At 46.4% G+C, this 12,920-nt stretch overlaps 1 pseudogene; it reads left to right on the top strand.

The window, feature by feature from the left end:
- Positions 1–3,007: 3,007 nt before the first annotated feature.
- LOC127341198 (chaperone protein ClpB1-like) lies at positions 3,008–6,793 on the top strand (annotated as a pseudogene).
- The last annotated feature ends 6,127 nt before the right edge of the window (positions 6,794–12,920 follow it).

Below are 12,920 nucleotides of genomic sequence, written 5' to 3'. Positions count from 1 at the left end.
CCCGCTGGAACGGGGAGAAGGACATCGTCATCAACACCGAACGTGTGACCGAGTACGGAGGTGCTGCCCGATTGTGGCACCGTCAGGATCTTCTACGCGGTTTCGAAAGCGGCAAGTGATCGACTGCAGCAACAACGAGATCTAATCTCGTAGGCTTTGGAAATCTTCGAGGGTTAGTCTCATGATCTTCTCGTTGCTACCATCTTCTAGATTGGATCTTGGCTTGTTATTCGTTCTTGCGGTAGGAAATTTTTTGTTTTCTATGCTACGAATCCCATCACTTTCGAGTGCACTTGCTCGAACCGTTTCATCCCTTCCCCACCAAGGCCGAATGGCATGCGCACCGAGAACATGCCAAGAGATGGCCATAAGCCACAACCTTATTGAAGGATACGGTGGTCCTCCTCATCTCTCCCAGCTCCAACCTTAGGAACACCAGAGAGATGTGAAAGAACCCTAAGAAGCACCAGATCAGGTTGTCTAGATCTAGCACGCCAGTCCAAACTAACGGCATCATGCCAACACGCCACTGGAGTAACTGAAAACTTGGACTACTATGTACACCCCTTGCCTCACTTTCTGTACCACGCCAACCGAGTATGCCGCCGGAAAGGAGACACGAGTGGCTGTGCCTTTATTGACGACTCTCAGGGGGGCGGCAGTGGAGACGAGAAGGGGGGAGAAGTTGCGCCGTTCACACCAAATCATGTAAGATTTGGCTAGAAATATACACCTTCCTAGAGAAGTTTTTTTATTGTCATTCCCACCCCGTTGGGAGTCCTCTCCTCCATGGTGTCTCCCCTTGTTTCATTTGCCACGCTCTCTAGAACTGGTGGGAGAGCTTGATGTGTGTTTATGGTGGGGTTTCGTATTTTTAGATTCCCATAAAATTATATTTTTTGAACGCCACAAATCATGTTTTTTAAGGATGTAGAGCTCTTTAAAATTGGGTATCATGTTTTATATGTGTTTTGATGTTTCTTTTTAGTTCTATGCCTCGAGTGTATTTTTCACCCTTCCTTTGGGTTACCCTATGTTTGGATCTTTGTGTTTGGATGTAGTGCCTAAGCGCATGTTTTGTACTTCCTTCGATCTCACTATATTTAGATGGCATGCCTTTTGTTTTACCTTGAGGATATCTGTTGCAGTGTATTTGGATGTCCTGCCTTTTTCCTATCTTTATTGAATTACTTTACACTGAGTTTGGATGCTCTACTCTAAGTTCATGTTTTTGCGCCTATTTTGTGTGTGCAATATTACGCTTTGAGTTGGAGGCACCCACCCATCCCCAACATGTATCAGTATCAAAGGAAAACATCTTGGAAAAATGCAATGCTCTTATAGTCTTGTGACATAAATAAACTTCTCACAAGAATAGTAATAGCAAACTAATTACAAAATTAAACATAGGGAATTAAGCTGTAGAAATTCAATTCGGCTCTTGGGTGCATATGCTCCCTCTACCCAAAAAGATATTTTTAATTGTCAAAAAATTCTAACAAAAAAATTCGCATGAACATCTCGACTATCTATGTGCGCTCGTGTAGTTTCGCGAAAAAAAAGATATTTTTTTGTGGTCGACAGCCCAAACGACAAGTTAATTTTTCATGCAAAGACTTTGTGCGCACTTAGCATTTGAAGATGTACAGATGAATTTTTCGTTTAAATTTTGTTGATATTTCAAATATATCAAAGTTTACAGTTCAAACTAAAGGGAGTATACATAGCCCACGAGCCAAAACACCACTATCAGTAAGCTGGCTCTTTTTTGGATGAAATGAAGTGGAACTCTTTTTCCGGATGAAACAAACCGAGGGCGTTTGATATTTGGGTTTCGTGCACCTATAAGAGCATGTCTAGTAGAGCCCCTAAACCCTCAAACCTCTATAGCAGTTTTACAGGTTGGAAATAGCCATTTTTGTGCATTTTTACAGGTTGAAAAACAGGGGTAAAGAGTAGAACCCCTAAACCCCTAAATAATGCAGTTTGAGGGTTCTAGTCTTTGGCTCAACCCCAACCCCTAAAACTGTCATATGCCATATCACAGATTTCATCACATATCATCATTTCACATATCACAAATATCATCACATTTCACATAAAACAATAAGCATTGTAGTTATTTATTACAACACCAAATAGTACATTCGCGCACATAAAACAATAATCATTCAAATTGTTACAACAATGTTGGACCATACAACAATAATTGTTCGAATCAAATAGAACAAAAAAAATGAAACAAAAGAAGAAAAAAAAGAACATACCTGGGCGGAGGAGGCCGGGGCGCGGCGGGGCAGGCGGAGGAGGCCGGGGCGCGGCGGGGCCGGGGGGGAGGAGGGCGGGGCGGGGCGGGCAGGCGGGAGGAGGGGCGGGCGGGAGGAGGCGGGGCGGAGGCGGGGCGCGGCGGAGGCGAGGCCGGGGCGGGAGGAGGCCGGGCGGGAGGAGGCGGCGAGCGGAGGCGGCGGAGGCGGGGCGCGGCGGAGGCGAGGCCGGGCGGGAGGAGGCCGGGGCGGGAGGAGGCGGGGCGGAGGCGGGCCGCGGCGGAGGCGGGGCGGAGGCGGGCGGAGGAGGCGGGCGCGCGAGGAGGCGGGGCGCGGCGGAGCGGCGGAGGCGGGACGCGGCGAGGCGGGCGGAGGCGCGGCGGCGGCGGGGCCGAGGGCGGCGGCGGCGGGGCTGGAGGGCGGCGGCGGCGGCGGGATCGGGAGGAAGAGGGAGGAAGAGGGAACGAGCTGAAATGTCCCTCCCGCGCGTGTCCGAGACGTTCTGATAGGCCTGGGGACGGGTTGGATTGCCCAACCCTCGTTTCTACAGGCCAAGAAGGGATTCCCAGGTCCGACCTGGGAATTTTTTTACAGTTTTACAGTTTTAGGGGCTCTAGTCTTTGCGATTTTTTCGTCAAAGTAAAAAAGCGGTTATTTTTACAGATTTAGGGGTTTAGGGGCTCTACTAGACATGCTCTAAGGCATACATGGACTGGAGGCCCAATTGTAGCAGGGTGCAGAAGTGAGAACCCTAGTACTTCGAGCGTGCGTGACCAGACCCAAGAAGAAAGAGGCTCCGGCCGGTACCCGACCAGGTCGAGGCGACGAGGGCTGCAGGCCATCGACGAAGCAGCGAGGGTTGGACTGGGATTCGAGCGGCGCCGGCCGGAGCGCACCTGACCAGCTCAAGTCGGCGAGGGCTGTTGAACAGCGGCGGAGCAGCGCCGGCCGAAGAGCACCTGACTAGATCGAGCTGACGAGGGATTGAGGGTGGGTGGGGGCCGAGCAGCGGCGGAGTGATCAGGCGGCGCGGAGGACTTGAGTGAGGTAAATCTTCTCCTGCTTTGTTTTACTTAAAAGAGGATACTTTTTGTCCCCTGATCTCAAGTCCCAGTTCTGCTACTTAAGTTCAGTGTTAATCAAGAGTAACAAGTCTAATCGCATAGTGACTCCCTATTTAAGTCTAAATAAAGGATTATCTCTCTCTGCCTCAACTTAAATTCGCCCTGGTTATCATGAAATCCTGCCTCCAAAACATGCAAAAGTTTGATTATATATACAAAGAAAAGTTTGATTTGTAACTCTACGTGTATGCAATGCAATATGAAGTTTGATCATTGTGCTCGACCATGAAGCAATTACAGTCTTTTTCCTTGTTCAGGTTGGGGCTTTTGCTCGGATATGGGGAAGACCTACGATCCACTGCTTGGGACCATGGTTAAAGCACCGGATGGGATAGGAACAGTCATGCTATCACAGGCCCAGAGTCATATGTATAAGGTGTGGCAAGAGATCGAACCTGTAGTCTTCCTTGGAGTTGGTGTTGGTTTGTGCTGGACAGTTTGGAGCTACATGAGCCGCAAGTCATCCCTGACCACATACGGACATTACATGACAGGCAACACATGTGGCCCGGTGGTCGGCCGCGATGATGAGATTGATCGTGTTATTTCCATTCTCTGCTGCAAGACCAAGAACTGTGCTGCACTCGTTGGCGCCCCAGGGGTTGGCAAGACGGCCATAGCTGAGGGCCTCGCACAGCGCATTGCTGCCGGCAAGGTTCCTGCTGAGCTCGCCGAGGCTCGTATCTTGGAGCTTGACCTTGGGGGGATGGTGTCTGGAACTATATTACGTGGTATGTTTGAGGGTCGTTTAAAGAAAGTAATAAAGGAGGCGGAGAATTCACGCGGCAAAATAATTCTCTTCATCGACGAGATGCACATGCTGATTGGTGCCGGTACGTAGCGTCGGTGGCCCATGGGGAACCAATGATGCTGCCAACATGCTGAAGCCGGCGTTGGCTCGTGGTCGTATCCGTTGTGTGGGCGCGACAACTTTTGATGATTACCGCAAGTACATTGAGAACGATGGTGCACTCGAACGACGGTTCCAGAAAGTGCATATTGCGGAACCGAGCATGCAGGCGACCATTGCTATTCTGCGGGGCATAAAGCAGCAGTATGAACAGCACCATGGCGTGGAAATCCAAGATGCCACTGTTGTTGCTGCTGCACAGCTTGCTGGACGCTACATCACTGGTGAGGAATTAATTTACTCCTATTGTTTCTTGAGGTGATTAGTAGATGCACAACCTCACCTAGCCACTTAGCAAGTAATACCTCCTTTCCAGAATATAAGCCTTTTTAGATAGCTAAGTTAGCTTTCTAAAAAGGCTTATATTTCGGGACAAAGGTTATATATAATGAAAATAAATACATGTTTAATTGGTTATGGTTAGATTAAAGGGTAAGAATGATCACACTAGAGTACCTCAGTTGCCTTGGATACATGAAGTTGAAATAATTTATGAATCATGTTTAAGGTTCTAATAAGTTCATGACAGCATATGCACAAGTTAATATGGTAACCTGCAGTGCAATGTTCCTTTTCTGCCGAGTTCCACTCATGATTGACAAGAATGGATATTTATGTCATACACTATTGATGGGTTTTATTGCTGGCTGTACTGTAGGTCATCATTTTCCTGATAAGGCTATTGATCTGATTGATGGGGCGTGTTCTACTGCAAAAAAAATGATGCAGATTGACAATCAAGAAGAGGAAGTGGACGCTGTGAAGAAAACAATCATTGTTACGCCAAATCATGTCGCGGAAGTAGGCATTTTCTTCCAATGAGTTGTGTACTGTTTTGATCAATGGTATATGTTTGTCTTGCAAATTTTAATGTTGTCATTTGAAGGTTGTGAGCCGATGGACCGGAATTGCTGTCACTGCGCTTGATCAAGATGAGAAGGACAGGTTAATCCACCTAGCGGACAGACTTCATGAGCGAGTTGTTGGCCAGGATGAAGCGGTAAATCTGGTTTCAGAAGCAGTGTTACGTTCCAGGGCTGGCCTTGATCATCCTGGCCAACCCATAGGATCATTCCTCTTCTTAGGATTGACTGGTGTTGGAAAGACAGAGCTTGCAAAGGCTCTTGCGGAGCAACTATTTGGCAGCGAGAAGACGATGGTTCGCATTGACATGTCTGAATATGTTGGGTCTGGAGCTGTGGCACGTCTCATTGGAGCAGCACCAAGGTTTAATAATTTGTGTAATGTTTGATCATACCATTATAGTAGATGTTCAATTTGACTGATCTTAATGCTTATTTAATAAATTGTTGAAGTTGTGTTGGCTATGAAGATGCTGGACAACTAACTGAACAAGTCAGGAGGCGTCCATACAGTGTCATCCTTTTCGATGAGGTGGAGAAGGCAGATCCCTTGGTGCTGAACGTTTTTATTCAACTCCTTGACGATGGTGTGTTGACTGATGGAAAAGGGCGGACCGTAGATTTCAAGAATACTATCATCATCATGACCTCAAACCTAGGAGCAGAGCACCTAACTGCAGGAATGGCTGGAGAAAGCACAATGGAATCTGCAAGGGACCTTGTGATGAAGAAGGTTTGTGAATACTACCATGTTGCTGCTACTGAATAAAGAAGGTTTGTGATGATGATGGTGTGCTGCTACTGACTGCCATATGTACCTGTTGGCGCAGGTTCATAGACACTTCAAGCCTGAGTTTCTGAACAGGCTGAGTGAGGTTGTGATATTTGAGCCTCTTTCGCGTGGCAGGCTGAAGGAGATTGTGAAAATCCAGATGAAGAGTGTCATTGCAAGGGTAGCTGCCAAGAGCATCTGTCTATCTGCAAGCGATGCTGCGTTGGACGTTATCTTATCGGAATCATATAACCCGGTAAGCGCGATTTCTTTTGAAGCCAATCAAATGATTAGGTGATGTTGGTGATTTTCCTGTCTGGCTGTTTTTGGTAACAGATGTATGGTGCAAGGCCCATAAGGAGGTGGGTGCAGAAGAATGTGATGACAGTGCTGTCCCAGATGCTAGTCAAAGGTGAAGCCGGCGAAGGCTCGGCGATCTCCATTGATGCCACGGACGACAGGAAGGGGCTCAAGTACGAAGTAGTAGATCCACGAGGCAAGAGCCGGGTGGCGGAACTTTCCAGCGACTGTGATGACAAGAGCTTCTATGTTAGGGCGGCGACGAATCCCTCAACACATGGTGGTGAGGCCAAGGTCGCCAGTAGCTGACACATGTGGCGTGAAAGGCGGAGATCGACAGTAGCTAGGAAGATAAGATGATGCAGCAGCAGCCCTCAGGGACTGAATAGCAGAATTAGAAGGTTTTTGTTAGTAGTAGTTTTGTGGATTGCTTGTATGAGATGCCTCGTTTTGGAGACATCATGCAAATGCAATGTGCGCTCTTATGTAGTAGTGTGTGATAATCTTAAAACAAAAGGCAGTATTGTGTGATGATAAATCCTGTGCGTTGTTCTTTTTTTTTTAGATCAACAGGGGTCGCCCCCCCAGCCCCATTTTCATTGAAAAAGAAGAGTCTTTTACAGGAGTAAACTAGACAACAACCAACAAAAAGAAAACCAGGTTTTGCTGGGGAGATTGGCTGCCATCCCAATCAACTCCGAAATACCAGCAAAACCCTGGAACAGGTTTTAGAACAGGGATCACACACTAAAACAACCACCATCTAAATCCATTACAAAATCAAACAGACAGGTAAGGCACACTAACACAGCTCCCATGCTTCGTTCACCAAAGACTTTCTGACAGCATCCTGAGTCTTCACCACCTTCTCAGGCCGTACAGGCGATCAGGCGACCACATGAATCTTGTGGGGATCACCAGGGTTGTCCAGGAGGTAGACCAGCGTTGCCCTGCCATCATAGTTTGAGTTTCAGGAAGAAACCCAATCGAAGGAGGGACATCTCACCCCACTGGGAGGCAGAGAGGAGCTCTTAAATTGGCTAGCAGCAGGTCCATGAATCGACCGTTTCTTCCAGATTCTAGTTCTTTGAAAGTTTTCAACCAATTAACCCAAGTGGTTTTGTTAAACACAAGACTATTTCTATTAAGCCATAAACCCCACAGAACAGCAGAAGAAGCTACATTAAAATGTATGAACTTTTTGTTACAAAGCCATTTTGAAGCAATTGATTCAAAGTTAGTAACATGCATTTCAAAAATTTCTTCAAACAAGTTCCAGATGGATCTAGCCACTATGCATTCAAACATAATATGGTGAACTGACTCAAATTCAGAACACATCTCACAATTCATGGGTTTGGGAATACCTCTAGCTCTCAGATTATCCCTAGTCATGATCTTATTCTGAGAAAACAGCCATAGAAAGATTTGAATCCTAGGAGGGATTTTCAGCTTCCAAACCGCAGGTAAATAAACTGGAGTAACACCTCTAAAATTAATAATAGCATACAAAGAGCTACCTGAATAAACCCCAGATGAGGTGTACTGCCAGATCAGTTGATCCTCATCTTGAGAGAAAGAGATGGTTTTAACAATCTCTAACAACTCAAACCACTGAACCATCATGTCATCAGTGAAGGTTCTCCTAAAGGTACCTCTAATCTCCTGGCCATCCCATATCTCAAAAATAGTTTTGTTCTGTTGAGTAGAAACAAAATACAGATCCCAGAATTGAGTAGCCAAAGGGGAATTGCCAAACCAAATGTCTTCCCAGAATTTTATGGATTTACCATTTCCTACATGCCATTTGTATCCAAACTTCACTGCTTTAGCAGCCCACATAACACCCTTCCAGAATGTGGAAGGCTGAATGTCATGAAAAGACAGAATGTTTGGGTTTTTAGTATTATATTTAGCATCCAGAACTCTTCTCCACAGAGCTCCTTCACTCTGGATATATCTCTTAATCCAAGATCCAATCAAGCAAATGTTTAGATCTTGGAGATTTGGATTGCCTAACCCTCCAAAATCTTTTTTCATGCAGATGGAAGGCCAATTAGCTAAATGAATTTTATGATTGCCTTCTTCATCATTCCACATAAAGTTGGCCATCTGTGAATCAATCGGATGCAGAGCCCAGTTTGGGAATTTAAAGAAGGAAAGAAGATAAATTGGAATACTAGCTAAACAAGACTGGATGAGAATTCTCTTGGCCGCAGAGGATAAAAGTTTCCCCCTCCAACCAGTAATTCTCTTGAGAATGTTCTCAATGAGAGGTTGCAGATCCTCTCGTCTCAACCTATCATAATGCAAAGGTATACCTAGATACTTAACAGGGAAACTCCCCATGACACATTGGAAAATCTCCAAGAAAGGTTGGGTTTCACTAGTATCCATATTAATAGGAATGAGTTCACTTTTATGAAAATTAACTCTCATACCAGAAATTTGCTCAAAGCAGGTAAGAATCCATCTTAAATTTAGAGCAACTCTAGGATCATTTTTAAGAAACAAAAGAGTATCATCAGCATATTGGAGACTAACAATCCCTCCAGGTAAGAAATGGGGACAGAGCCCACTGATCAAACCACCTTCTGTCCCTTTAACTAACATCCTAGAGAAAACATCTACAATACAATTGAATAAGAGAGGGGCAATGGGGTCCCCCTGTCTTAAGCCTTTGCCAGTCAAGAAAAAATCTCCCTCAATGTCATTAACCTTTACCCCAACAGATCCCCCTTGAGTAATCTGTCTAATAAACCGAATGAAAGTAGGATTGAAGCATCTGAGTTCCAAAACCTCATACAGGAAATCTAGATTAACCTTGTCATATGCCTTTTCATAGTCAAGTTTTAAAACTAAACCTTTATCTTTATTCTTATGCACTTCATGAATAACTTCATGTGCAGTAACAACACTTTCTAAAATAAACCTTCCTCTAATGAAGGCCGATTGATGGTAAGAAATAAGCCTATCAATGATTTTAGCCAATCTATTGGTCAATACCTTGGTAAAAATCTTAAAGGAGCAATTCAGAAGGCTAATAGGTCTAAACTTCTTCATGAATCTAGCCTCATTTTCTTTAGGGATAAGTGTAATCATGGCAAAGTTCAGTCTGTATAAGTCTAAGTCATCAACAAACCAGGCATTAAACATTTTGATCAAGTCATTCTGTTGCCTGCCAAAACCCACCGGCGAGCAGCGACGAGCAACACGAAGAGCCGGGAGGCTCCCAGAGCAGCTGGTGGGCCCTGGTCCCTCGGGCGACGGCCCACAAAGATCCGGCACACGTCCTGGCTATTGCGAGGGCGTGCCACCTGACCTATACCTGGTCAGGAAGGTGATGAATTACTTCAATTAGTTTCCTGCATGGCAGACACGTAAACATTAAATCTGAGCCTCGATCGGCTCTCAGGTTACCCTGTGAATCGGCTCAGAGAGCCGATCGCCCCATGGTTCGTATTGGATCTACGATAACATAGGGATCCTGCTTTATCAATACCAAGTTAAATCGATCTACGACAGTCTAGGGTTTTCACCGCATAACTGGAACGTCCTACGCGTAGTTGAGCCTGGCAGATACGAAAGATAACAGAAAACTAGTCCTAGAAGAGGCCTGAAAACCAACACAGAGTCGATTCCCGGAACAACCCCTCTTGGATCGGCTAACCATACCTTACGCACTACTGGATCGTTCAACCCGTTTGCAAGGCCTAACCATGCGGATATCAAACTAATCCTTGGAGAACAAGGAACAACTATAACAGATCAGATCTACTAAATAAAGATCAAGCAAGATGCTGCCCTTACACCTAAGATAGGTGCAAAGGCAGCTAGATGTCTAGGGGCAGCATAACTAAGCAAACATATCAGAAAAGTACCGATGTTAGCCCCAAAACATCTATGATAACAGTATTACTCGCCATCAACAAGGCTTCAGCACGAGCAACACAAAACAACGAATAAACTGATACTGCTCAGATCGCAAGATGCGATCTGGGCAGCATGACGCTTACCCGGAAGAAACCCTCGAAACAAGGGGTGGCGATGCGCCTAGATTGTGTTTGTTGTGAACGTGATCGTCCTCCTTTCTCAATAACCCTAGGTACATATTTATAGTCCATAGACTTTCTATCTTTGGAATAAACCTAACTGCATACGAACCAAACTCTATCTCTTAATTCTAAACTGAAACGTAATCTACCATAATGTACATATATACGGGCAATCTAGCCCAAACTCTCGCACGAGGCCAATTCAGAAACACTTTATGTGCATATCCTCTAAGCCCATCTCAATCACGGCCCATCTCCTTATTTGGCTAAAATCCGGCGATAACACATGCCCCCTGGTTTTGGCAATAATAATTCCAAAACCACTCTGTTTTCCTTCACCGGGTTACGCGTTGCAGAGCGGAACCGCTACAGTGCCCTTCCATCATGATGCCTTGCCTTCTCAACTTCTCCGTACTGCACGATTTGACAGTTTTGGCACCGCATCCTCGAAAACTGCCACAGCATTGAATTATCTTCCACTGTATCCCCTTTATTTACCTCATCCGAGCAGTTCGCCTCCTTATCCTCTTGTCCTGCATTAGCAATCGCAACTCCCCTCCTCTGCAACCATGGATTCCTCCTCTACCTCTTACTCTTCGGGTCTCTCCTTCCAATCCTCCTCCTCCCGTGAGCCGACGCCAGAGTACGACCCGATAGCGGCGTACGAGGCCCTCGCCCCACTGCATTGGGACGAGGCGGATTGGGATTTCGCCGTCGGGTCAGAGGATGATGAATCCTTGACCGACGGGGAGGATAACCTCCAGTTTCTCGTTGACGGGGAGTTGGAGGAAGAGAGCGACGACGACGCCTTCTCCTAGGGCGAGGACATCTCCTCCGACGAAGAGGATGAAGCGGAGGACGACACCTCCTCCGACGAGTACCCGCCGGCGAAGCGCTTCCGCGCCGGGTCAGAGGACGACGACAACGACGACGAGGACGAAGAAGAAGCCCATGCCGACGGCTTCAGCAGCAGCGACGAGGACATCGCCGGCAGCAACGCCAATGGCAGCGAGGACGGCGACAACGAGGGCAACAACGGCAGCGACGGCGCCGGCCCTTAGATTAGGGACTACTAGAATAGGGCTAGTAGTAGTACATTAGGTAGCAGATCTCCCTTTTGTGAGCAATCGGCTCTTATTGTAAAAAAAACCCTCTTCATCAATGAAGAATGCTTCTATGTCTGATTTTTTCGATTGTCAAAGTAGGTCAATGCACAAAGAGCCGATAGCAACGCATCGGTCTTTTACCATAAAACGCCAGTAAGGCCAGACTTCAAACGGTAACCTGCGACCCTCGTCCAAAGGACCAAGCTCAGATCCCCAATTGCCCATCGAACAGATTCAACTCACGGCAACGCGAATCCCAGATCCCCAACCGCGCAGATTCATCTACGCCAGCGAATCAGATGGCGGAATCGTCCAATGCCAACGCAACGGTCTCTGGCCTGAAGGTAATCTTTAACTTCCCCTCGCCATCCGAGCATAGTGTTAGAACTAATAGCAAACATCTGAATTAACGCCTTATTCCACCATTAATTTTAGGTATTAGACATTCTGTTGCCGCATCCTTCTCTTCCAAACTCTCTTTATCTTGGCCCCCGTACTGTCGAGAGTCCTGCCCATCTGATTTCTTGCGAGGCCAATAGGATCCCCTTCGTGAACCAGAATTTAGATCTAGCTTCTTGGGCCGACTGCTTACGAGCCTGGCCTAACCCTCCTGAAGATTGGGTTTCCTGGTACAGTAGAGTATCCAAAACTTACCAATCCAAATGGGAAACCACAGGAATAGCCGATGCTCTGTCCTTATCATTGTCTCCCCTTGAGAAGCATGAAAACCTTCTAAAAACCATCGGCTACTTCTGGTCTGATGCTCTGAACTGCTTCATGTTTGGCCACGGCCCCATGACACCAACTCTGCTAGATGTGGTAATGATCACTGGCCTAGACGTCACCTCCCCCAGCCCCTCTGCTTTTATGCTGCCAAGGGTTCCTTTCAAACTCTCTTCCAAAACAGAGTGCACAAACTGGGGTGCTTACCTTCGACGCCACATGAAAAATAAAGGCCCTGTAACAGACAAAGAACACACGGCCTTCCTAAATTTCTGGTTGGAACACTTCATATTATGTGGCCCTTCACTTGCTCCGACCAAGAATTATCTTCCCTTGGCCTATGAACTTGCCAGAGGCACCCAGCTTGGCATCGGCAAACTGTTCCTTGGAGAGGTCTATCGATATCTCCAACTAATGTCCGTCAAATTATCTTCCCAACAAACAGTCAAAACAGGAGGTCCCTGGTGGTTTATTCAGCTATGGGCTCAGCTGTATTTCTAGAACTATATCCCAAACTTCCCACTTTTGGCCACTTGCACCTTTCCAGATGCTAACGGGAAGCAGATCCGATGCACTAGCTACGGCCAAGCCTTGTATAACCTTCCAGGTAGTAAACTAATCCCCAAGGAAGCATCAAAGTGGTTCAGCATTTTCTTCCTAGGCCTGGACAATCCTCTCTTCTTTCCTTACACAGAATCTGAAAATTTTGAAAATCCAGTCTCCTTCAGGCTAGACAGCTTTGCCGATGACACCAGCACCCGGCAATTGTATTCCACCATCATCCGTCCCTGCTTCCTTCCAGT

The sequence above is a fragment of the Lolium perenne genome, chromosome 3 (assembly GCF_019359855.2).
Source record: "Lolium perenne isolate Kyuss_39 chromosome 3, Kyuss_2.0, whole genome shotgun sequence".
Lineage (NCBI taxonomy): Eukaryota > Viridiplantae > Streptophyta > Magnoliopsida > Poales > Poaceae > Lolium > Lolium perenne.
This window is presented reverse-complemented; position numbering and strand designations above follow the sequence as displayed.